At 37.9% G+C, this 23108-nt stretch overlaps 1 pseudogene; it reads left to right on the top strand.

Annotated features, from left to right (window-relative positions):
• The first annotated feature begins 19331 nt into the window (after nucleotides 1-19331).
• On the top strand, nucleotides 19332-20779 carry LOC110343880 (glyceraldehyde-3-phosphate dehydrogenase pseudogene; annotated as a pseudogene).
• The last annotated feature ends 2329 nt before the right edge of the window (nucleotides 20780-23108 follow it).

The following is a 23108-nucleotide window of genomic DNA, read 5'->3' on the forward strand; positions in this document are numbered from 1 at the left end:
CTACAACGAATATCATTGTATATACACAAATTCTGAAGATTGGCCCCAATAGTAAAAGCTTTGACACATTCTCATGGTCTAAATATGTAGCAATAAGGAAACTTATCCATAAGAAACTGTCAGTAAAGGATTGTAAAATATATTTCAGTAAGAAAAAGGAAATAGCAAAGAAGGCTTAGGATAACAATATGTTGAGACTAGTAAATTGGTAAATTACTGACATAAAAATCATGGGCAATTTTTGTGATTTTGAAAAAACTTAAATCTGGAAATGTATGCAATAATAAGATGAAGAAAAAATATGCAAAGTATAATTAAAGTAAGTTAATGTTTTTATTGACTTTTGGAGGATAAAAATATTGAAAAGTATTTAACTTGTTTAAAAAATTATATTTAAATGTAAAGGTTAAAATAACTTAGAATTAATTGCATATTAAAATAAAACTCAGCACCCTTTAAAGAAGACTTGATAATCTGGACTCCTTACAACATTATGCACAATGTCTAGCATACAATTAAAATTACAATCCATAATGAAGAAATAGGAAAATGTCGCCTATAGTCAAAAGAAAAAGCAATCAACAAATACCAACAATGAACCAGAGGTTGTAATTAGCAGACAAGGGATTAAAGTAGTATTATGAATACATTCAAGGGTTTAAAAAGACAATATGATTCCTTGCAAGTGCAAGGACCCGAGTTCGATCCCCAGTACCAAAAAAAAAAAGGAACTTCAAAAAGACAATATCATCATACTCAATGAGTAACAGGGAGTCTCAGCAAAAAAATGAAAACCATAAAAATGAACTGAATGGAAATTAAAGTAAACCTCATTTAAAAATTTACTGCCTTTACTAAACAGCAAATTGAGTTTGCAGAGGAAGAGACCAGTAAATTTAAAAATTGATCAATAGGAATTATCCAATCTGAAGACTAGAGGAAAGATGATTGAGAAAAACACTCCACAAAATTAGTAACATGTAGAATAATCTTAAATATCTTATCCTAAATGTAATCAAGGCTCTAGAAGGAAAAGAGAGAGAGAATGCTGGGGGAGTAAAAAGGATATCTGCAGAAATAATGGCCCTCCAAAATTTGTTTAAAAATATAATTTTTAAGATGAAGAAGCAAAGAGAACTGTACCAGGCAAATCATGGTTTAATAAAACCCAAAAATGGGAAAAAATGTTTTTGAGTGATGCCAAAGACAAGATGATACATTATACATAAGGAAGCAGTACTTATGATATCAGTCTTCTCATAAAAAGTAATGAAGGCTAGAGTCAATGGAGCAGCATTTTTTAAATGGAGAGAAAAAACTTCTGTCAACCCAGAATTTTATGTCCAGAAAAATAAGTGTTTCCAAAACGGAGGTGAGGACATTGTGATTTTTTTAAAAATGAGCAGAGTGTCAACAGCAGAACTACACTACAAGAGAGGTAGGTAATCTTTTTACCCATGATTTTTATTTCAGTAATCTACCAGTAATGACATTAGCTGGAAACTCAAATTTACAGATAGGAATAAAGAGCACCAGAGATAAGAAACATGTGGGTACACATAAAAGACTATCAGTTCAGATGTCAAGATGGAAATAGTCATGCGTGTGATTTGTTGGGGAAATGTCCATGAAGGATAAAGGGAAGTGGATGGAGGAATAGAGAGCTTCAGATAGCAATGTAGTTCTGACACTCGTGAAAGGTAAATGGGAAGGAAGGAGGATCGTGTAGAAGAAGGCTTTACTGCAATGCAGCTCTGGGAACATTTGGCAAGGCAATGGGGGTCTCCAGAGCAAAGGCTGCCCATGAAAGGAGTCACTTGTCAGGCAAGAATAGCCTGATTCTGGACCTCTGCTATGCTTGGTCACTGGCTGGGGGCGCTCTGGGGACTTTAGCCTGAATGCTGCAGCAGACCTGCAAACGTAATAAGGGGAAGGTGTCCATCAGCTGCTTCTTGCAGCAAGTTTCACATACATTTCCCCAACAAATCGCACCTGATCAGAGACCCCTCTAACCCACCCCCTCCCAGTACAGCTGTACCTAAGGACTCATAACACCAGCACTGTTGTTGATAATAGCCACTACTTCCTGTGCTTTCCCAAAGCTTGTCCTTGGGCAATCATTCCCACTTGTGCTCACTCATGCCTTGTTCTTGGCAAGTAGCCACAACCCCCTTTTATTGAACTCCGCCTTCCCCATGACCCTATAAAAGATCCTATGGCTTGGTCTGAGAGTTGCTGGTCTGGTCTCTAATGTCAAACCGTTCTCTCTCAGGTTTGTTCTGAAATAAACCTGTCCTGTTAAGCTCGTACCTCTGTTTCTTCTTTTACCTTTTCCTAACAGTCATTAAGATAGAAATCTTTCTACTGGAAGCTAGAAGGTAGAATTTTAGAGACAGAGCAGGGACCAGAGGGAGAGGGGAGGAAAGGGAAAGGGGGGGATGGGTGTGAAAATAATCAAAATATGTTCTATGCAGGCATCAATATACCAAAAGGAATCTCATTATTCTGTATTACTAATACGTACTAATAAAAATGTAAATGTCAGAAAAAGATTAAAATCTTAGAAAAAATCTGATTTTTTTTCTAGAAACATGAATTACCAAAATTAAACTAAAAACAATTATTGCTGGGCCTGGTGGTGCCTGTAATCCTACCACACAGGAGGCTGAGGCAAAAGGATCACCGCCAGCGCAAATCCAGCCTGGGCTACACAGTGAGTTCAAGGCCATTGTGAACCACATCATGAGACTGTCTCAACAAACGAACAAACGAAGCAATTATCAAAATTAAACTAAGAGATAGAAATTCTGTATAAAACAGTAAGCATTAGAAAAATGGAATGACAGAAGTGCACCGTACCTACTCTGAGCACAATGAATATCTTATATAAAGTTTCAGGACACTTCCAAGGAGCAGAAAATTCCTATATTTTTAATTTTTGTAGAGACTAGAAAAAACAAATCATCTTCTTCAATTTGTCATTTTACCTACATACAAATTTATAACAGTGCCAGCAACTAAATTGTTGGACCAAGTGTAAATGTAATTGTGATGATGTTACCATGAATGCTAATTTATCCACCTGACATCAGTGTATGAACAGAATTCCTGCTTCTGAGGTAGGACAGAGAAATTAAAAAATGATAGGAGAGAAGGAAAATCATAACTAAAAATTGTACTTTTGAAAAGACTGCAATTCCCAGGAACACCTGGTTACTCAAGGCTACACCTACCACAGTTCCTTGGTTAATGTAGGCTCCTTTCCTTCCAGACTCATCACACTCAAAATTCCATAAGTAGGCTTAGTTGAGAAAGTAAAGAGTAGGAAGCTGATCCTAAGATAAAAGAACAGATTGAGAGATTCAAAGAGGGCTTAAATTATTCATCTAAAAAAAAAAAAACCTAGACTCATGCTTGTAAGTGGGCCAGTACCTTTGTGGGGGTTAGGCCACCTTTTCCCAGGTTTCCACTTCCTCAAGAAAACCATAGACATATTCTGTGGGTAGGGCGGGTTTAGGGTCCTTATCTCCACTTCAGGAATCTTCTGAGACCCTGTCTGGTGACACTTCCATGTACTCTTACCAACAATGCTTTAAAAATGTTCAATCTTTGCTAACTTGAGTCATGAAAAATGGTATTCCATTGAAGTGGGGGGGGGGTTGTTTGTTTTTTTTTAGTACCCGGGATCGAACTTGGGACCTTGCACTTTCAAGGCAGGTGGCAGAACCACTGAGCTAAATCCCCGGCTCCATTGAAGTTTTAATTTGTACTTCTCTTATTACTACTAAAGTTTATCTTTTTACATGTTTAAAAGCCACATGCAACTCTTTTTTGCATGTTGCTTATATTCTTTGCCCATTTATATATATAGTATTTGTCTTCTTATTGTTCTTTGGAACATAGATTTGAAATTTTCTTTATCACTTCTATTTTGATTTTTACTAATAATTCTTTTGTTATGGAGAATTCCAAATATTTTATATGATTACATTTAGTGCTTTTTCTAAAGTGGCTTCTGTATTTTATATCATGTATACAAAGAATTTTCCCAGTCCAAGTTATTTTTTAGTCCACCAATCTTTTGATTACTGTGATATGTGGGTTTAGGTAGGGATCAACTTTCACACACACAAACCCTGCAGGACCTGAAAGGCCACCAAAGCTGCTCTTTCTAGGATACTTTGTGGTCATGGCCTCAGATGGTGAAAGTGAAATAAAGAGCCTAGGCTAAGCTGTACGGAAAATGAAGATGTGTTCTTTAAAAGGCCATGCCAGTGCCTTAGTATGTAGGCGTTAGCCAAACAAATAAGGACTGGGAGCCAGACATGGTGGCACACGCCTGTAATCCCAGCACTGGGGAGACTGAGGCAGGAAGATTGCCTTGAGTTCAAGGACAGCCTGGACTGCATAACAAGACTGTCTCAAAAAACAAACCAACCTCAAAAACAAAAAACGAAAAGAAAAACAGGATTGGGGAATTGAAAGTAATTCAATCTTGCTAAAGTTTAGAGTTAGATGAAATGGAAAGTGATAAATCTCAGGAGATGAGCAGGGTGACCTGGGATGCCATGCTTAGAAACTTTAACTTTTTGAAAATGAAGGGGAGCCACTAATGAATTCTTTTTAATAGGAGAGAAAACGGTATGCTTATATTTGCATCTTAGATTATGCTGGCAGCAGTGTGGAAAATGGGTTGGAATAGGGCAAATATGAGGCCAGCTGAGTTCTTTTAAGTGAAATGTAGTTCCTTGTGAAGATCACCTGCCCCACATCACTTGGATAGTAATTGGTTACACTGGGCCTCAAACCAAGTATTCCACTTTTAATAAGTTCTCCTTAGAAATCATCAGAGAATGTTTCAGGAAAGGATAAAATCTGTCATTGTGTGGTTTTAAGTGTGACTATTTTAAAGCCCAAATCTAGTGTGCTTGAAATCCAGTAAGCTCATCTGAAATCTGAGTGTACAACAATTCCCAAGTCAGTTCAACTATTGGATCTCACAGTTGGAAGGAAGCCCAGAGGTCCCTCTCCTACCCAGAACTGGAATCCCTTCCCAAGCACACCCAACAGGTGGCTTCAAGGCTTCTGTTTGCCACTCTCCACCTTCAAAGGGGGAGTCACAGGCCTCCTGTTCCTGTTGGTCAGATCTAAACATAGAAAGTTCTTTCCCATTTGAAGCCGAATTCTCCTTCCTCGGGGCTTTTACCTCAGTCAGCAATGTCTTCTGAATCCCTTTCCCTCAAGGAAAAACATTAGCTTTTGAGACAGTTGGCATTCGGAAATGGTACTCAAGGTCTAGCTAAAAGTTACAGTTTAGAATATGCCAATAGGTACGCAACAATATGAATGTACTTAATGCCACAACATACAAATAGTTGGTGATAAATTTTGTGTTATATTATTTTACCACAATTTAAAATTTTTAAAATACTTTTTAAATATGCCAGAAATAATACACTAACCAGTTTAAATAACACGGAGAGAAGCTTTGAATTTTAAATATCTGGCTCTTCAGAATAACACTAAATTTTATTTTGCCTCCTTATTATAAATTCACTCATTTCCACTTCATGACATTTTCATCATCTAATTCTATGCCTTCTGTCTTTCAGTAAGGGTCTCAGTTTATCTTGGAAAGGGTCTTCTTCTTTTTTCCAAAACTTGACCTATTGGATCATCTGAACTTTTTTAAAAGGTTAAATTAAAATCATTAGCTAAGTTATTTCAGGGCAAAAATATGGTACTTTGGACCAAATAATCCTATGTTGTTCTAACATAGTTGTAACGGAAAAAATATTTTTTAAATGTTTTCATTCCAAAATGTTGAAGTCTTAATCTTTGCAGGGGGAACTTTATATTTAAAATGGGAATCTGAAACAGCATTCAGAACACAAAGAATCAATGCTAGTAGTGCAGTTGTTGATGAGCTCAACTTGCTAATCCATTACCAATTACCATCTGCATGTATTGACTATAAAATTTTCTTGTCAAAGAGCAAACTTGAGTTTTGCTGTGGGGGTAAAATTAGTCATGGCTTCAGGATGAACGTGATGGGCTGCTACTCCTTCCAGCAGGTGGGTCTGAGGGATCACTCTGTGCACCTGCCCTCCTTGGCCTCACCAACTTGTGGCAGCTGCTTTAGCTAGAGCCTCAGGGATGCTTGTCCTCATTAATAGCAGCAGATCATTTGAGTGAGCTGGAGTCAGCTAGCAGACATCTCCCATAGCCATTGACAAAGTACTTTGCATGTAAAGTTTAAACATTGTGTGTAGAAATTTAACACTCTTTTCAATGTTAATGAAGCTTTCTATGAAAATATTGTTTTTAAAAAATTTGATACGTTTGCTTATTCTTTTTTCAATTTTCTCTCCCTTTTAAAAATTAACATATGCACCTCATAGAAATGACTGTGACTTTCCAAGAGAGATATTTCTCTAGTTTTTATAATATTCTTAATATGGATTATTTCTAAAACCAACTAATTAGGATATATCATAAGATAAAACCTTGTGTATCTTCTCTGTAAGACCTTTGTAAGTTATGTGTTGTTTTTTTTTAAATCGCTGGACATGACTTTCAAATTCTAATCATTTGGTTGTATTAATTTGTGTGGGGGGTCACTGGGGACTGAACACAGTGCCTTGGCACTGAGCTATATTCCCAGGATCCCCTCTTTTTATTTATTTATTTATTTTTTTGAGAGAGAGAGTCTCACTAAGTTACTGAATTGCCCAAACTGGGCTTGAACTTGCAATCCTTCTGCCTTAGCCTACCAGAATATTAACCCTTTTATTAGCAACAATTATAAAGCCTTGACAAAATGTGAAAGGGAAACTATTTGAATACATTGGAAAACTGTGAAAAGCAAATAAAGTAGACAGAAATCCAGTCTTATAGGCCAAATGCATGCATTGTAAGCTTTGCAAGTTTGCAACTTTTTATTTGAGTGCATTTACTAATACATTGTCTTGAGATCCCTGGGGATCAGGCTGGCGGATTGAACAGAATTAAGAGTAAAAAACCCTGGAAAGGAATTATTGCGACCAGTTTCAGACCCAAAATTTTTTCAAATAATTTAACTCATTGCCTAATCCAAGAGGAAAAAGACAAGGAAATAACGGTAGGAAGCAGAAGGAACTGAGCAGAGTTCAGCTTCTGATAAGTGCTAAGAGACAGAGTTTGAGATTAGGCCAGCCATGTTTAAAAGTTCACTATTAAAAAAAAAAGTTTACTATTCAAAGGAACATAATGGAATCCAGAATCTCTACACTGTACTTTCTTTACTACCAGCATCCAATTAAAACTCATAGGACATGGAAAGTAACAGGAAATTGATCTATACTCAGGTAGAGAACTCAAACCTTAAAATGGCATAGATGTTGTTGGAATAAGTTGACAAGACTTTACCAGAGTTGTTATAATTATTTTCAAGGACTCAAGAAAAATTTAGTCACAGCAAATAAACCTGATGGAGGAATTACAAAAAGAAATAGAAAATATAAAAACAAGATGCAAGTGGGAATTTTGGAACTGAAAAGTACAGTAACTGAAATGAAAAATTTACTAGATCTTCTTAATGGCATTTTGGAGGCAGCTAAAGAAAAGAGTGAATTTGAAAATAGGTCAATAGAGTATACAGACTGCAGAGTATAAACAAAAGTCTCCCCAATTTGGAAATAAAACAATACATTTTTCTTTTTGTACTGGGGATCGACCTCAGGACCTTGTGCTTGTGAAGCAGGTGGCAGAACCACTGAGCTAAATCCACAACCCTAAAATACATTTATTTTTAAATCCACATTTTAGTTCACAAGGAAGTTGGAATTACAATAAAAATATAAGATAGCAAAGTTTGAATGATACAATTATAATAAAAATACAAGACATCAAAGGAGTACTCAGAAAGAATTTTACACATTTAAATCCTTGTTATTATAAAGGAAGAAAACTTAAAATCAATCATTTATCCATCAACTGATAGATAAAATATAATCTATTCATAAAATTGAATATTTTTGGCAATAAAAAGGAATGAAGTCCTGATAGATGCTACAACATGAATTAACTTTAAAAATATCCTAAGTGATAGAAGCCAGTCACAAAAGACCATATATTGTGTGAGTCTATTTTTAGGAAGTGTAAAGAATAAGTAAATATACAAAGACAATTAGATTAGAGATTGTTTAGAGCCAAGGTAGGGGACTTACAAAGGGTGGAATGAGAGATAAAGAGTATAGGGATTCTTTTTTGGGTGATGAAAATGTTAGAAAATTTATTCTGTATTGCACAATCCTGGGTGTATACTTAAAACCAATGAAGTGTTCACTTTAAACAAGTGAATTTATGGTAGGTGAACTGTATCTCAATAAAGCTGTTGCCGACCAAAAAAAAAAAATCTAAATTTTCAACATAATAAATTAGAAAGTAAGCAAATTAAACCTAACGTGAGTAAAATTAGGAAATAATAGAGCACAAGTCAATGAACTAGAAAACAAATGAAAAGAGAAAATAAACAAAAATTAGTTTTTTGAAATGATTATCAAAATGATACACAGATAACAAGACTAATAAAGAAAACTTTCAAACTGCAAATTTCAAGAATGAGTGGATATCAGTCCAAGTCCAGCAGACATTGTGGTAGTTACATGATGCAGTGTATATTTACCAAAACTCATTAAACTGTGCACCTAAAATGAGTGAATAGGTTATAAGAAGTTTATACCTCAATGAAGCTGTAAAAGAATCAGTATTGGCCAGGCATGGTGGCACATGCCTGTAATCCCAGCATTTGGGAGGTTGAGGCAGGAGGATTGCCACAAATTCAAGGACAGCCTGGGCTACACAGTGAATTCAAGGCCAGCCTGAACTACATGACAACATCCTGTCTCAACAAAACAATAAAAAATAAATTAAAAAATTAGTATAATCCACTTATTAATTGTATAAAGAAGAAAAAACATATGATTCTATCAGTCGATGTCAATTATCCAGGGTTCAAAATAGTACTTAAATTAGTTTTTTTGTTTTTCACTCTTTTCAGCATCTGTCTTGATCACTGGTAAGAATGTCCTGTACATTTCCAAGACATTAAAATGTACATCATTCAAAGGCCATGTGTCTTAGTCCATTTTGTGTTGCTATAAAACATACTTGAGGCTAAGTATTTATTTAGTAAAGAGATTTATGTAGCTCACAATTTTGAGCTGAAGAGTCCAAAGAGTATGGTCCTACCATCCTGGTGAGGGCTCCAGAACACTGGCTGTGTCACAGTGCAGCAGAGAAGTAGAAAGGGAACCAGCCACTGCAGAAAGGGTACATGTGCAAGGAAGGAAGGAAGAGATCAGGGAGAGGCTCTTTTTTTGATGGTCTGCTCTTATGGGAGCTAATCTGCTCCTACCAAACCTGACCCACTCCTCCAAGATAGCATTAATCCACTCACTGACCCAGTTCCCCAAGACAGCATTAATCCACTCATAATGGTGAAGCTTCATGACCTAACTGCCCTCTACTGCACCCCACATCTTAAAGTTTTCATAACCTCAATGCCACCACACCCCAGATCAAGCCTACAGCACATAAACCTGTAGGCAACAACCCATGTCCAAGTCATAGCACCATGTTATCACCTTTCACCAAGGCACCCCATAATCTGCAATAACCACTCCAGCTCTTCCCTTGTGCATTTTTGTCTCTTTAAAAGGCCCAGGAGAAGGGATTAGGAGTGTAGCTCAGTGGTAGAGCACATCCTTAACATGAGCTCTGGGTTTAATCCCTAGCACCATCCCCCTTCAAAAAAAGGCTTTGGTGAAACTCTGAAGGTTTTCTTAGGCTGATCATTTCTTTCTTAGCAGGATTCCAAGAACTAGTCAATGGCTAATAGCTATTACAGTTTGTTCACCTTCTTACAACAAAACTTTTACTGTGAGCACAGGTCATTCCATTTAGTGGTTTCTTTCCCTCCTGCAGTAATTCTGTGTTATAAGAAAAGGAAGTTCCGTGTCCGATTATGCAGCCGGGAACATATCTAAGAAAAATCAAATAGGCATAGACTGGGACCTGTGTAGACCTCACCACAAGTCCATGACAAAGAACAAGAAAAGAGAAAAGCCTGAGGTTTTCTTCCAAAAAGCAATGAGAAGACACAGTTAGCTCCTGCTTAGCAAAGGAAAGAAAGGTAAAACTCTCTTCCTTTAGTCCATTGTTATTATCAGCACTGAAAACCATTACAGAGAGGCTTCTTGAGGATTCCTGAAGGTTATATTTGTGCATAATACTTTGTTGTGGCTTTATGGTACCCAAACCTTATTTTGAGAAATACTGTTTTCTATCAAATTCTGGCATTTGCAGTATTAAGGCCTCTGAGCAGAATCTTGAGGCATGGTAGAGAAATTTTTTTATGTCTCCATGTAGATTAATGACACTATAGGAATAAATTGTGAGGTAGTAAAATAAATTACAGGGTTTAAGAGAATGGACTTCTTGTCAGACAAGCCTGTTTCAGGCTCAGTTTTGCTGATAGCTAAGCATATGGTCTTAGACAAGGTACCTAGCCTTTCTGAGCCTTAGTTTCTTCATCTCTCAGATGGAAATAATACCTCACAGGATAATTACATAAAGTAATGATCACAAAGAACATATGACAGTATCTGACAAAGAGTGAAAGAACTCATAATACTGTTTCTTAATGTCTACATATGTTTTCTGCAAGGGAAATTGTGATTCTGATACATTGTTGATGAGAATACAATACCCAGCCTTTTTGGAGGGTAATTTGAAGTTTCTGTTACATTTTTAAATCCCATGGGCTTCAACCCTGTAATTCCATTTCTAAGTGTCTATATTAGAGAACCAATCATAAGCATATTTTCACCTTTAAAACCTTGAATTTAGTATACTAACAAGCCCTATCAGATATATCTAAGGAAATTTTCCCTGTGTCCTCTATGGTGTCAGGTTGAACTGAAAAGAAAGTGCTAGCTGTATTAAAGAAGCATTAACAAGTTTCTCAAGCTTCCCAGAAAGCCAGTCTTAGTGTCTTGCTATTTTAGAAATGGATGTTATATAAGAATTAGAAATGCAGGTTGTAGAATAAAATGTATTTTAGAACTGACATGGTTTAACTATCCTCCTTATAGATGAGAAAATTTTAAGCTCATTGAGGTAAAGTAACCACCCCTGCTTTCCCAACTAGAAGATGAAAGACCCCAGCACAAATTGGTGCTAATTATGAATTCTATGTTCTCCAAACCCAGCTGTGTCCTTTGCATTGCTGCAAAGTTTATTCATCTTTATTTTCAGTGTGACAGTCATGGCAAGTTGTTTGCCCAATTCGCCACTTTTTTTCTGCTTTAGAAATATTAACCTACCTAGATTCTCTTGTCAGTCCTAGTTCTGGCTAATGAGGTGCAAATAAAAGTGTAGTGGATGGGGGGTTCTTTCAGGAGAGTCAGTGTTTTCCTTATTTAAAAAGCGAAAGAGAGCTTGTGTGCAGTTTCCTTCCCCTTCCCCAATTTTCCTCTTAAAATGAACACACACTATCTGAAGTATAGGCACCATATTGTCCCTATGGGCAAAGCCACTCACTAAGGCTGGCATGGTAGGAATATAGGAGTCTGGGACATTGATGACATTGCAGAGCCACTGCACTAGGCTTGTGGTGGCTACCTCTTATCACTTTTTGTTATGCTAGAAAAATAAGGCCCTTTTCTAGTTAAGCTACTGTGATCTTATTTTCTTATTTTCTTTCTTTTTCTTCACTTCCCGAGGAGAATAGAGGGCATATGGTATAGAGGGCTACATTGGAGTTCGTGAGGCCTTAATCGTTCCTGTCCTAGGAGAGGAAGGGACCATTCTTCGTTCCCAGTTTAACCATGTCCATCTTCAGTTGTCTTCCATTTCCTTTAACTAAGTCTCCCAGTCTCTTCTAGTCCTACTCTTGGGACTAAAAACAATCTTTTAATTTTACCTTCAATTTTCACTTCCTTACAAAATTCCAATCTTTTTGCTTCACTTCACATCTAAAAGTCTTAGGAGAAGAGACTCCAAAAGCATCCCCTTTATATTACTAAAAAAGACCAAAGAAGAATCTAATATGATAATCACATTTCACTACTCATTCTATCTGAACATCTGGAAACTGATATTGTTGACCCGCCTTTGCTGTCTTGAACTCTGACCTCTCTTGACTTCATGACATTATTCTGTGCTGCTTCTCCAATCCAACTCTGGCTTCTCCTTATCTGCCTTGCCTTTAGATGCTAAGGTGTTCCTTGAAGGGCTTCCTAGACTTTATTTTCTCATTCTGTTTCTCTGGGGGAAGCCTCTTTCACCTATGTGGCATCAATTACCTTGTATTTGCTAATTTTCTCCAAATCTACTTATGTATCACTTCAGATCACTGTTTTTTTCTGTTTCTTTCTTTTTTCAGTGCTGGAAATACAATACAGGGCCTCATGAATGTTCTGCCACTAGTTATCTCTCAGGAGAAATCAGTGTTTTTAATCACTGACTTGATACTCTCCAACCTCTCCTGGAGTGTCAAGTCCAACATGTCCAAAGCTCCCATCTCCCCATCCCTGAACACACCTCACTGGTGCACTATTGCTTTCAGAAAAGTGCATCATCTGAAGTCCAAGCATCCTAAATAGAAGTCTTAGAGGGACAGTCATTTCTATCATAACCAATACACTTGCTCCTAAAAATGAGTGTGTTGTGCAGAATTGATCAATAAAAACTACAGAGCTGGAGGAAAGAAGATGGCTGCCTAGGGAGCAACTGCAAGGTTGAGTCTCAAAATTGGCAATGGAGAAAAGCAGGTACCCTAGGGTGGGAGTGAAAGATAAACACTGACACAGGAGGGCAGTGAGAAGAGCATCTAGTGGACCAAAGTCCAGTTCTGGGGGTATGTGATGGAAAAGAAAAGAAAAGAGAGAGAAGGAGAGAGAGAGAGAGAGATTCATGAAGAGCAAACCGGCACTCCAGAAAAAAAAGTACTCAAGAATATTCAAACAAAGCCAAAAAGTCTGATGGAATGAATACATCAAGCAAGGTGAGTAGTTAAACAAAAAGGAAAAAAATAATGGAGTCAACAACAGAAGAAAAATGCAGTGACAGAAATAAGTTAATACCTTTCAGTAATAATCCTCAATGTAAATGGCCCATAGGTGACTTTTCCAGAGGGGCTGAATCTAGAGTGTGTGATTCTGGGATTAAGGGCATGTGATTACTAAACTAGTACACTGGTTTGGCACCATCCTAATCCTGGTAGTATGGATAAGATAAAAGGGGCATAAAGACACTGTGAGGGTTCCTTTGTTGCTTTTCCTACTGTGTGGGCACCATGAACTGTTTTTCCCCTGTGATGCTCCTCTGCTATGTGCTACTCTGCCTGGGAGCCAGCTGATTATGGACTGAAACCTCTACAAACTGTGAGCTAAATAAGCCCTTTCCTCTTTAACTTTGGGTCTTGGGTATTTTGTCTCAGCATTGAGAAAAGTAACTAAGACAGTTGCATTCAAGAGACTCATCTAATCCAAAAAGAAATTCATAGACTAAAAATCAAAGGATGCAGAACTATTCTATGCATCAGTACCCTAAAAACAAATAGAGACAGTTTTATTCTCAAAGTAAGCTTCAAGGTAAAACTGATCAGAAAAGGAAAAGAAGGCCACTACATATTAGTTAAGGAAATAATTTAATAGGAAGAGACAACAATTGTAAACATATGTGCACCAGATATTGGTGTTCCCAGCTTCATGAAACAAACATTACTAGACATAAATAAAATCAAATAAACACCAATACAATCATAGAAGGGGACCTCAATTCTCTACTTTTACAAGCAGACAGAGCAACTACACAAAAAATTAACAAAGAAATATCAAAGCTGAGCCATACCATCAAACAAATGGACTTAATAGATATCTATAGAGTGTTCTACAGTGCTGTAATAATACGCTTTCTTCTCAGCAGCACGAAGAACTTTCTCCCAAACAGACCACATATTAATCCATAAAGCTTGCTTAAATAAATACAAAAGAATCAAAATCATTCCATATATATTCTCATATCATAGCTCACTGAATCTGGAAATCAATTGCAAAAAAAAAGAAACCACAAAAAAATTTTTCAAATTGCTGGACATTAAATGACACACTCCTGAACACTCAATGTGCCACAGAACCCAAGAAAGAAATTGAATAATTCCTAGAATCAAGTGAAAATGCTAGTACAACATTCAAGAGCCTATAGGACACAATAAAAACAGTCCTAGGAAGGAAATTTATTGCTGTGAGTACTCACATTAGAAAAAACAGAGTACACTCAAATAGGTAACCCAATCACGTACTTCAAGATCCTGGGGGCTGGTGGGGGGCAAGAACAGTCCAAACACAAACCTAATACAAAGAAGAAAATCAGAGCAAAAATTAATGAAATTGCGATTTAAAAAAATCCCAAAAATCAATGAATCAAAAAGCTAGTTTTTTGAATGAATAAACAAAATAGAAAACCCTTTGCCAAACTTTCCCCAAAAGACCTATATCAATCCAATTAGAAATGAAAAGGCAAAATAATAATAGGCACTGCTGAAGATCATTAGTAACTACTGTAAGAAACTGTAATCCAGGGCTGGGGATGTAGCTTAGTGGCACCATGCCTGCCTGGCAAGTGCAAGGTCCTGAGTTCAATCCCTGGTACTGAAAAAAAAAATAGAAATTGTACTCCAACAAATTGGAGAATCTTGAAGAAATGCACAAATTCCTAGACACATATCAATTAACAAAACTGAACTAGAAGACATAAAAACTCTGAACAATGAAATGAAATTGAGGCAGTAATAAAAAACCTACCATCTAAGAAAAGCTCAGGACCCAATGGATTCATTGCTGAATCCTATAAGAACTTTAGGGAGATTATAACACCAAAATCCCCAAAGTCTTCTAATGGAATTAGAAGAGAAAGTATAAAACTTATTCTTGAAAGCTAGCGTTAGCCTGATTCCAAAATCAGACAAGGACCTAATTAAAAAAGATTATAGATCAAGCTCTTTAATGAACATGGGAACAAAAATCCTCAACAAGACACTGGCAAACAGAATGCAACAAATCATCAAAAAGATTATATATCATAATAAGCAGGTTCCAGGAATACAAGGATGGTTCATTATACACAAATCAATCAATATATTGATAACTATAAAGAGAACCTGAAACAAAAGTCACATGATCATCTCAATAGATGCAGAAAAAGCCTTTGATAAAATCTAACATCCATTCATGATTAAAACCCCAAATAAAATAGGTATAGAAAAACCTTATCTCAATCTGATAAAAGCCATTCCTGACAAACCTATTGTCAACATTTTATTAAATGGGGAAAAGCCAAAAGATTTTCTTCTAAAATCATGAACAAAACAAGGATATCCACTATCATCACTCCTTTTTAATATAATACTCAAAACATTGTACTCAAAACATCATACTAAACTAAAAATAGACCAGAGATCTAAATATTAAAACAGAAACATTTAACCTGCTAAAAGATAAGCCAGGTAAAACTCTTTGAGTCATGGGCATAGGCAAGAACTTTCTGAACAGAACCCCAGTGGCCCAAGAAATAACATTAAAAAGTCAACAAATGGGATTATATTAAATTGAAAAGCCTCTACACAGCAAGGAAACAATCAACAAAGTGAAGAGACAACCTAGAGAATGGGAAACAATATTTATTCCAGCTACAGTTCAATCAGAAGACTAATATCTAGAATATATAAAGAACTTAAAAAAATTAGACCCCCAAAATAAAAGACCCAGTCAAAAAATGGGCAACTAAAGTGAATAGGCATTTCTCAAAAGAAGAAGTACAAATGGCCAATAAATACATGAAAAAGGTATATTTAGCCATTACAGTAATGCAAATCAAAACAATACTGAGACTTAATCATGGTCCAGAAAGAATGACAATCATCAAAAAAATCAGTAACAACAGGCTGTGAAGCTTCAGGGATAGAGGAACCCTTCTACATTGTTGGTGGGAATGTAAACTGGTACAAACACTATGGAAATCCATATGGAGATTTCTCAAAAAAACTAATAGTAGAAATTCCATTCAACCCAACTACTCCCCTTTTAGGCATGTTTCAAAAAGAATGAAAGATGTCATATTACAGTGATAAATGCAGACCCAAGTATATAGTAGCACCATTCATAATAGCTAAATCTTGGAAGTGGCCTATATGTCCATCAACAGATGAATTGATAAATAAATGTATTTATATGCAGTGGAGTACTGCTCTGATAAAGAATGATAAATTTGAGACATTTGTAGGAAAATGCATGCACCTTGAGATCATAGTCTTAAGTGAAATAAATCAGACATACAATCTTAAAATAGTGCAAGGTTTCTCTTATATGAAAAACTCAAAGTATAAATAAGTTAGAGCAAAGTGAAAGACAGATAACAGAAAACAGGGAGATGGATCTTTTGCAGATGAGAAGAGGACTAAGAGATGGAGCAAGGGGGAGGGAGGGGATGGGAAGGGAATGTGAAAAGAATTAAGATGGGTTATGTGCATGCACCAACTCCCCACAATGAATGTAATCATTATATACTGCAAACATGTACTAATAAGAATAAAAAAGTTTTAATTGGTAAAAAAAACAACCCAGAGAATTTATGGGGAGGGCCGGGGATTTAGCTCAGTGCTGCCATCTGCCTCGCAAGCACAAGGGCCTGAGTTCGATCCCCAGTACCAAAAAAAAAAAGAATTTATGGAGAAAATGGGCATAATAATCAAAAACCTCATCAGTGACACACAAAAAAAAGAAAGGAAGGAGAAACTTAATAAAAATGGCAATATGATCTTGTACATGTTAGTGTTTGAGAAATACATAAGTAATATAATAAATGTGGCACTTTAAAAAGACCTGAAGTCCGGCCAAGGATTTAGCTCATTGTTTTTGCCGCCTGCTGCGCAAGCTCAAGGACCTGAGTTCAATCCCTGGTACCAAAAAAAAAAAGACCTGAAGTCTACTCATGGAAGTGTCCATCAGAAGGGCTGCAGGTTATGGTGAAATGGTGGAAGCAACATCACTGGAAATCAGAAATCTGGGACACCAAGTGTGGGTGGTTGTGGTTCATGACATACAGGATGAACTGAGACAGCTGGTAGATGTTTGAGGTGTGTGCATATGCATGTGTGTTAGTTTTCCTTCTAGTCCTTTCTTGCCTTCCTTCCCCCTCCCCCCTCTTCCTTCCTTCCTTTCTTTCTTTGCTAGAATTTGAAACCAGGCCCTCACAAATCCTAGGAAAGTGCACTGCTACTGACCTACATCTCCCATTCCTTGTGTATGTTTTCTATATTCCTGACCTGGATAGAATTTTCTATATTAAATTCACTTTTTTTTTGCATTACTGAGAATTGAACCAGGGGCCTTTGCACTGAGCGACACCCCACCCCCTGCACCAGCTGTTTTTGTTTTGTTTTGTTTTGTTTTTTGGTACTGGGGATCAAACTCGAGCCCTTGTGCTTGTGTGCACCAGCTGTTTTAAAGACAGAGTCTTGCTAAGTTACTGAGTTCCCCAGTCAAGACTCAAACTTGTGGTCATCCTGCCTCAGCCTCCCAGAATTCTGGGGTTACAGTTGTGTGCCACCATGCCCAGCTTCACCTAACATTTCTTGAGGGATATATATGTATACAATTCATTCTAAATTTTGTATTATGTTCAAAATTTTCCCTAATATATCATCAGAGTTGAAACAAATTTGAAATTTCAAAGTGAGGATTATAGTTGTACCGACTATATTGACTATTTTAAGAAATGCTTGCTTTTCATTTGTAGCAGGTCCTTGGTCACTAATTCCCATGAACTTTGCTCTTATTTACACATCTCCTTTCCCATTGTTGCTGCTCCAGTCCAGATGCTTGTTACCTTGCTTCTGTACTATTTCAACAGCCACTTCATGCTTCTTATACTGCACTGCTTGTCTTACCCCAGTTGATGGGGCTTGGAAATGGCCATACTCACAGTCGTGTCAACTGTTGGGCCAACACCAAGCAGTGAGGGTTTCTGTCATTTGGTGACATGGGTACAAAGCCATTTGTACACTCAAGATAGGCAACTGTAGACTTCTAGGAGGACTGTGACAATTAAAGGAGGGAATCAAAACCATCTGCATGGCTACTAGTACATAGCAGTCATTCAATACATAGTTGGTTCAGTTCACCTTTCCTACTTCTCAACTTAAAAATATAATTTTAAAGCATTGAAAATATATGCATAGTGACTCTATTTCTTGTAGAATTAAGCCAAGTTATTTAAGAAGGGCTTGTAAGACCTGACAATGGATCCAGGATGATTTTCAGCCTCACATTCTTTAACCCAAGCACATCTCCCAAGTGACCTCCTTTTTCAAATTCCCAACTTTTTCCTTCTATCTCTCTCTGTCATCCAGAAAACAAAAAAGCAAGACCTTGGTATTCCCTCTGGATTCCCGCCGTGCAGCATCCACATAGCCCTGTAATAGAGCATCACCCAGCCCTGCATAGTGGACACTGTTTTCCACCCACCAAATACTCCATTCTCTTTTCTAACAGGACACAGTTTTGTTTAGTTCTCTATTCCTCTCTATGACACTCAGGAATGGCAACAGCATTCTCAGAATCCAAGAAAAATCCTAATTAATCTAAGTTACTCATAATCATCTCAATCCTCATGCCAGTGATAAAATGTGGAATGGACATGTGATCCAATTCCTCGAAATAATACATGAGGTTACAACTACTAGGGAACTTGAGGAAAGTTTCCTTTCTTCTAAGAAGTACAGAAAGAAATGGTTCTCTTCTGTAGGTACTGTGATGTCTGATGATAGCTGCAACTGCTGCAGCCATCTACCTCTAGCCTAGATGGTATACCTAAGCACACAGAGCAAGCAGATCCAAGAGTATTAAAGAGAAACTGGAACTTTATATAATGCACATAACACTACCTGTAGTGCATATAGACCTCTGCACTATTTGATATTTGAGACAAATTGTTATTCAAGCCATTTCAAGGTAGGTTTTCTGTCACCTACGGTGAAAAACTGGCATTGGAGTTGTTTATGAGTCTTACTCCCTGGTGAGGTTGAAAACCCCAAAGGACTTCAATTTTATTTCCCCTGAACTAGAAAGCGCATTGCATACTGCACATACTGGCAGCAAGTATTTGTTGAATGGGTAGGTGTTTGGATAGGTGAATTTCCTGGCAACCTGTCTATTGTGTTTTCTAGTATTGCGTCCTTCTCAAATGCCCCACTAACTCTGCCCATTTGATGAACAGCTGTATCTTCTTATGCAGAGCTAACCATGCCCTGAGACATGAAGATGAAGATCAGAGCAAATAGATTTGGCTACAGTTGGGCACCTAATTAGTCACCAGGGCTGCTTGTATCTCCAGCAGCATAGATATTGTCAGCATCAATGACCCCTTCATTGGCCTCAACAACATGAATTATGTGTTCCAGTATGAGTCTGCCTATGGCAAATTCAATGGCACAGACAGAGTGGAGAACAGGAAGCTTGTCATCAATGGAAAGGCCATCTCCATCATCCAAGAGCAAGATCTTACCAACATCAACTGGGGTGATAGTTATGCTAAATATGTTGTGAAATCCAGTGGTGTCTCCACTACCATGAAGAAGGCTTGGGTCAATTGAAGGGTAAAATAGAAAGGCTTGTCATTTCTGTCCCTTCTGCTGATGTTCCCATGTTGGTGATGGGCTTGATCCAAGAAGAATATGACAACTCCCTTAAGATCATAAGGAAAACTTTCTGTTCTACCAGGTGTTTAACCCTTCCCCCCATCAAGGTCATCCATGGCAACTTTGGCACTGTGGAGGGACTCAGGACTACAGTCCCTACCATCATTGCCACTCAGAAGACCATGAATGTAACCCCTTTAGGAAACGGTAGCTTGATGGCCATGGGGCTGCCCAGAACACCATACTTAGATCTACTGGCACTGTCAACACTGTGGACAAGGTCATTCATTGTGTAATGGGAAGTTCAATGGCCTGGTCTTTTGTCTGCCTACCTCCAGTGTGGCAGTTTGAAATCTGACCTTGTGTCTGTGAAAAGCTGCCAGATATGATGCCATCAAGATGGTGGTAAAGGAGGTATCGAAGGGCCCTCTAACAGGGATCTTTGCTCCATTGATACAATATCACCACATGACAGATTTAGTTCTTATTGGTGCATTGGTTTATTGCCTTCCTCTCCTGCTCTAGCTGGTGACCTCCATGAGAACAAGGACCTCATCTATTTTGATCACTGTAATGCCCCTACTGTTCAAAAAGCACTTGGCTTAATAGTACTTCCTTCATTAGAATGTATTTAGTTTCTGAATCCTGGAATGATTTGTGGAAGAATCTTGAAATAGCTCTGGTACATGGCTTATTTTTAGTAACATTGCCCCGGGTGATACATTTACTTATATTTTCTGGAACATCTTTCTAGTATTGGTCATTCTACCATGGGCTGTAGTTCCAGCACATATAATGTAAAGTTTATGGCAGCTTTTAAAAGGAGGAAATGGTAGGGTTTAGAGACTATAAAATCTGCCTGTGCCTTACATAGGATGAGGAAACGTGAAAGTATTTTAATACCAAAGGTTGGAGTCGCGGTTCCTTTTATCTTCCTTCTCCAGAAATTACTTTTAATTTAAAGAACATGCCAGGGTAATTTCTGTCAGTAAACAAATGGAATTTGAAAGTGAATGTATTAACATAACTATATTTGCTTAGCACAAGGCAATAAAAAGAGTTTCCTTTGTTCTTTATTGTCTTACTTAAGCAAGGCATAGTATCATGGGGGGTGGGGGAGCTTTCTGGGATTTCTGGCACTTGAAAATTACTCCAAGGGTTATAGCTCAGGTATGGGGTGTGAGTTTGTCATGAGAAGGGCAGTTCACATCTGAGAAAGGGAGAAGGAAAATGAGAGGAAGAAGGATAGAAAGGAGAAGGAGGGAAGAACGTTGCCTCCTCCATGTTAGGAGAGAACCAGGCCACCTGTCACCTGCGGTGGGATTTCATGGGCCATCTGTGTTCCACCCTAGCTTGGGTCCTGCCATGACTTGCTGCTTCTGCTTGAAGAAGTCGTTTAACTTCCTCAAGGCTCCACTTCCTTATTGTAAAATGCAGCCTGTGACCCTGTATAACGTGACGGCCAAGTGCATAGGCAGTAGAGCTTAACTCACCTCTGTAACACACCAGCTTTCTGATCTGGGGCAATCTACTTAGCCTTTCTTTGCCTCAGTTCCTTACTTGTGAAATAGGGAAGTGATAGTCCCTAATTTAAGATTATAATGAGCATAAAGTGAAGGTTTAAACAGTGTCTGGCACATGGTAAATATTCAGTATGTGTAGCTGATATTATTATCCTCTTAGGTAGTTAAGATGCTTTTGGCTGCAAGTAACAGAAAATAGAACCATAAGTGCTTTAAACAAGTGGTTTCCATATTTTTGTGATCACATATTCCTACTGCAAAAAGTATGTTTGGAACATACTCTATAACCTGCATTTATTTTAAAATTATGTCCTTGAATTGTGGTGATAGTATTTTGTAAACCAAGAAATCATAAATGAAGTTCAAATAAAATCAAAGACAGTTTTATTTGAGTGCAGAAGAGAGTTGCAAATTGAAAAACACAGGCTCAGTTAGACTGAACTAGCATTCATCGGATGCAAGTGGCCTGAGCTCTTACCAAGTTCAGCAGTTAGAAAGTGATGCAAATCAGGGTAGTCATACATTTCTAAGTTCATTGTAAGGTCCAGATCAAGAAGTAAAACCAGTCACTCCAATATTTCTCGAACCTTGCTAGGTGTTGTTAGATTTCAGAAACTCAGTTCCCTCTGGTGGATTCAGTTCACAGCATAATGTGTGCATGGCCATCTTCCTCCTGCCAGGAAATCTCCATAGTTCAAGAAGGAATTTTTGCTCTTTAAAAAAAATCATTCTGAAGCCATTTTGACTTTTATTTTATCAATTATATACATAATAAATTTTAAACTAGAAATATATAGAGGAAGAGATAAAAGTAATTACAAATAGAAGTTCCAATGCCTTCTTACTACAACCAAATAGATCAATGAGTCATCTTGTGTACATTCCATTTTGGAGACCAAGGGCTTAACCCAGTGGTTTTCAGCCAGGTGCTTCTACTCCCACAAGAGACATTTGGAGACTTTTTAGGTTGTCACATTGGGTGTGGGGTGCTTCTGGGGTGTGGTCCGTAGAGGTCAGGGATGCTGCTAAACATACTACAATGCACAGGAGAGCCCTGCATGACAAATTATCCAGCCTCAAATATTAATAGCCCCAATGTCAAAGTGTAAAGACCCTGGTTAAATAAGGAAAAGTACAGTATCTCACATGAGGAAAAGCCCTGAGATGAGGTGACCCAAGGTGGGTTAATTCAGAGGCTCACTGACCTAGCATTTTCTCCTTTCTTCTTTACCATTCCATGAACTGGTCTTGTCTTTGGCTTGTCCTCTTGTGCAGTAGTTTCAACATCTCATTTGCCTGCCCACAACACTACCCAACGGCAGGAAGGGGGAGCTTCTTCCTTCATTACCTTGGTAGGACCAAGATGACTCTCCTGAACCACCCAGCTGGCTCCACGTCTACCCACACTATCCACCCACACCAATGGGGCTGGGAGAAAGACCAACCTGTTCACCACCTGGAAGGGACCTGTGCTCTGGGGAAGCACAGGGCCTTTCAGAGAAGTGAACCCAATCAGAGCCCTGTGAGGAAGAAGATGGGGAGAGAGTGGGTTCTAGGCCACCCACTGGGCCAGTCTCTGATCTCTTCCCATGCCTGTGAGACATAATGTTCACTCTGAGGACAGAGCATCCACTTAGAGGTGGCTTTGCTAGGCTCTGAGACCAGACTGAGACCAGGGCTTGAATTCCAGCTCTGCTACTGATCAACATGTGGCTTTGAGCCTATTATTTGGCATCTCTGTACCTCAGTTCCCTCATACATCAAATGGGGATAACATTGGACCCTACCTACTTCCTGGGTTTATGTAAAGGTTAAAAATTAATATGTGGATAGCTCTTAGGACT

The sequence above is a fragment of the Heterocephalus glaber genome, unplaced genomic scaffold (assembly GCF_053883595.1).
Source record: "Heterocephalus glaber isolate CG9 unplaced genomic scaffold, H.glaber_assembly_v1.0 deba00001608, whole genome shotgun sequence".
Lineage (NCBI taxonomy): Eukaryota > Metazoa > Chordata > Mammalia > Rodentia > Bathyergidae > Heterocephalus > Heterocephalus glaber.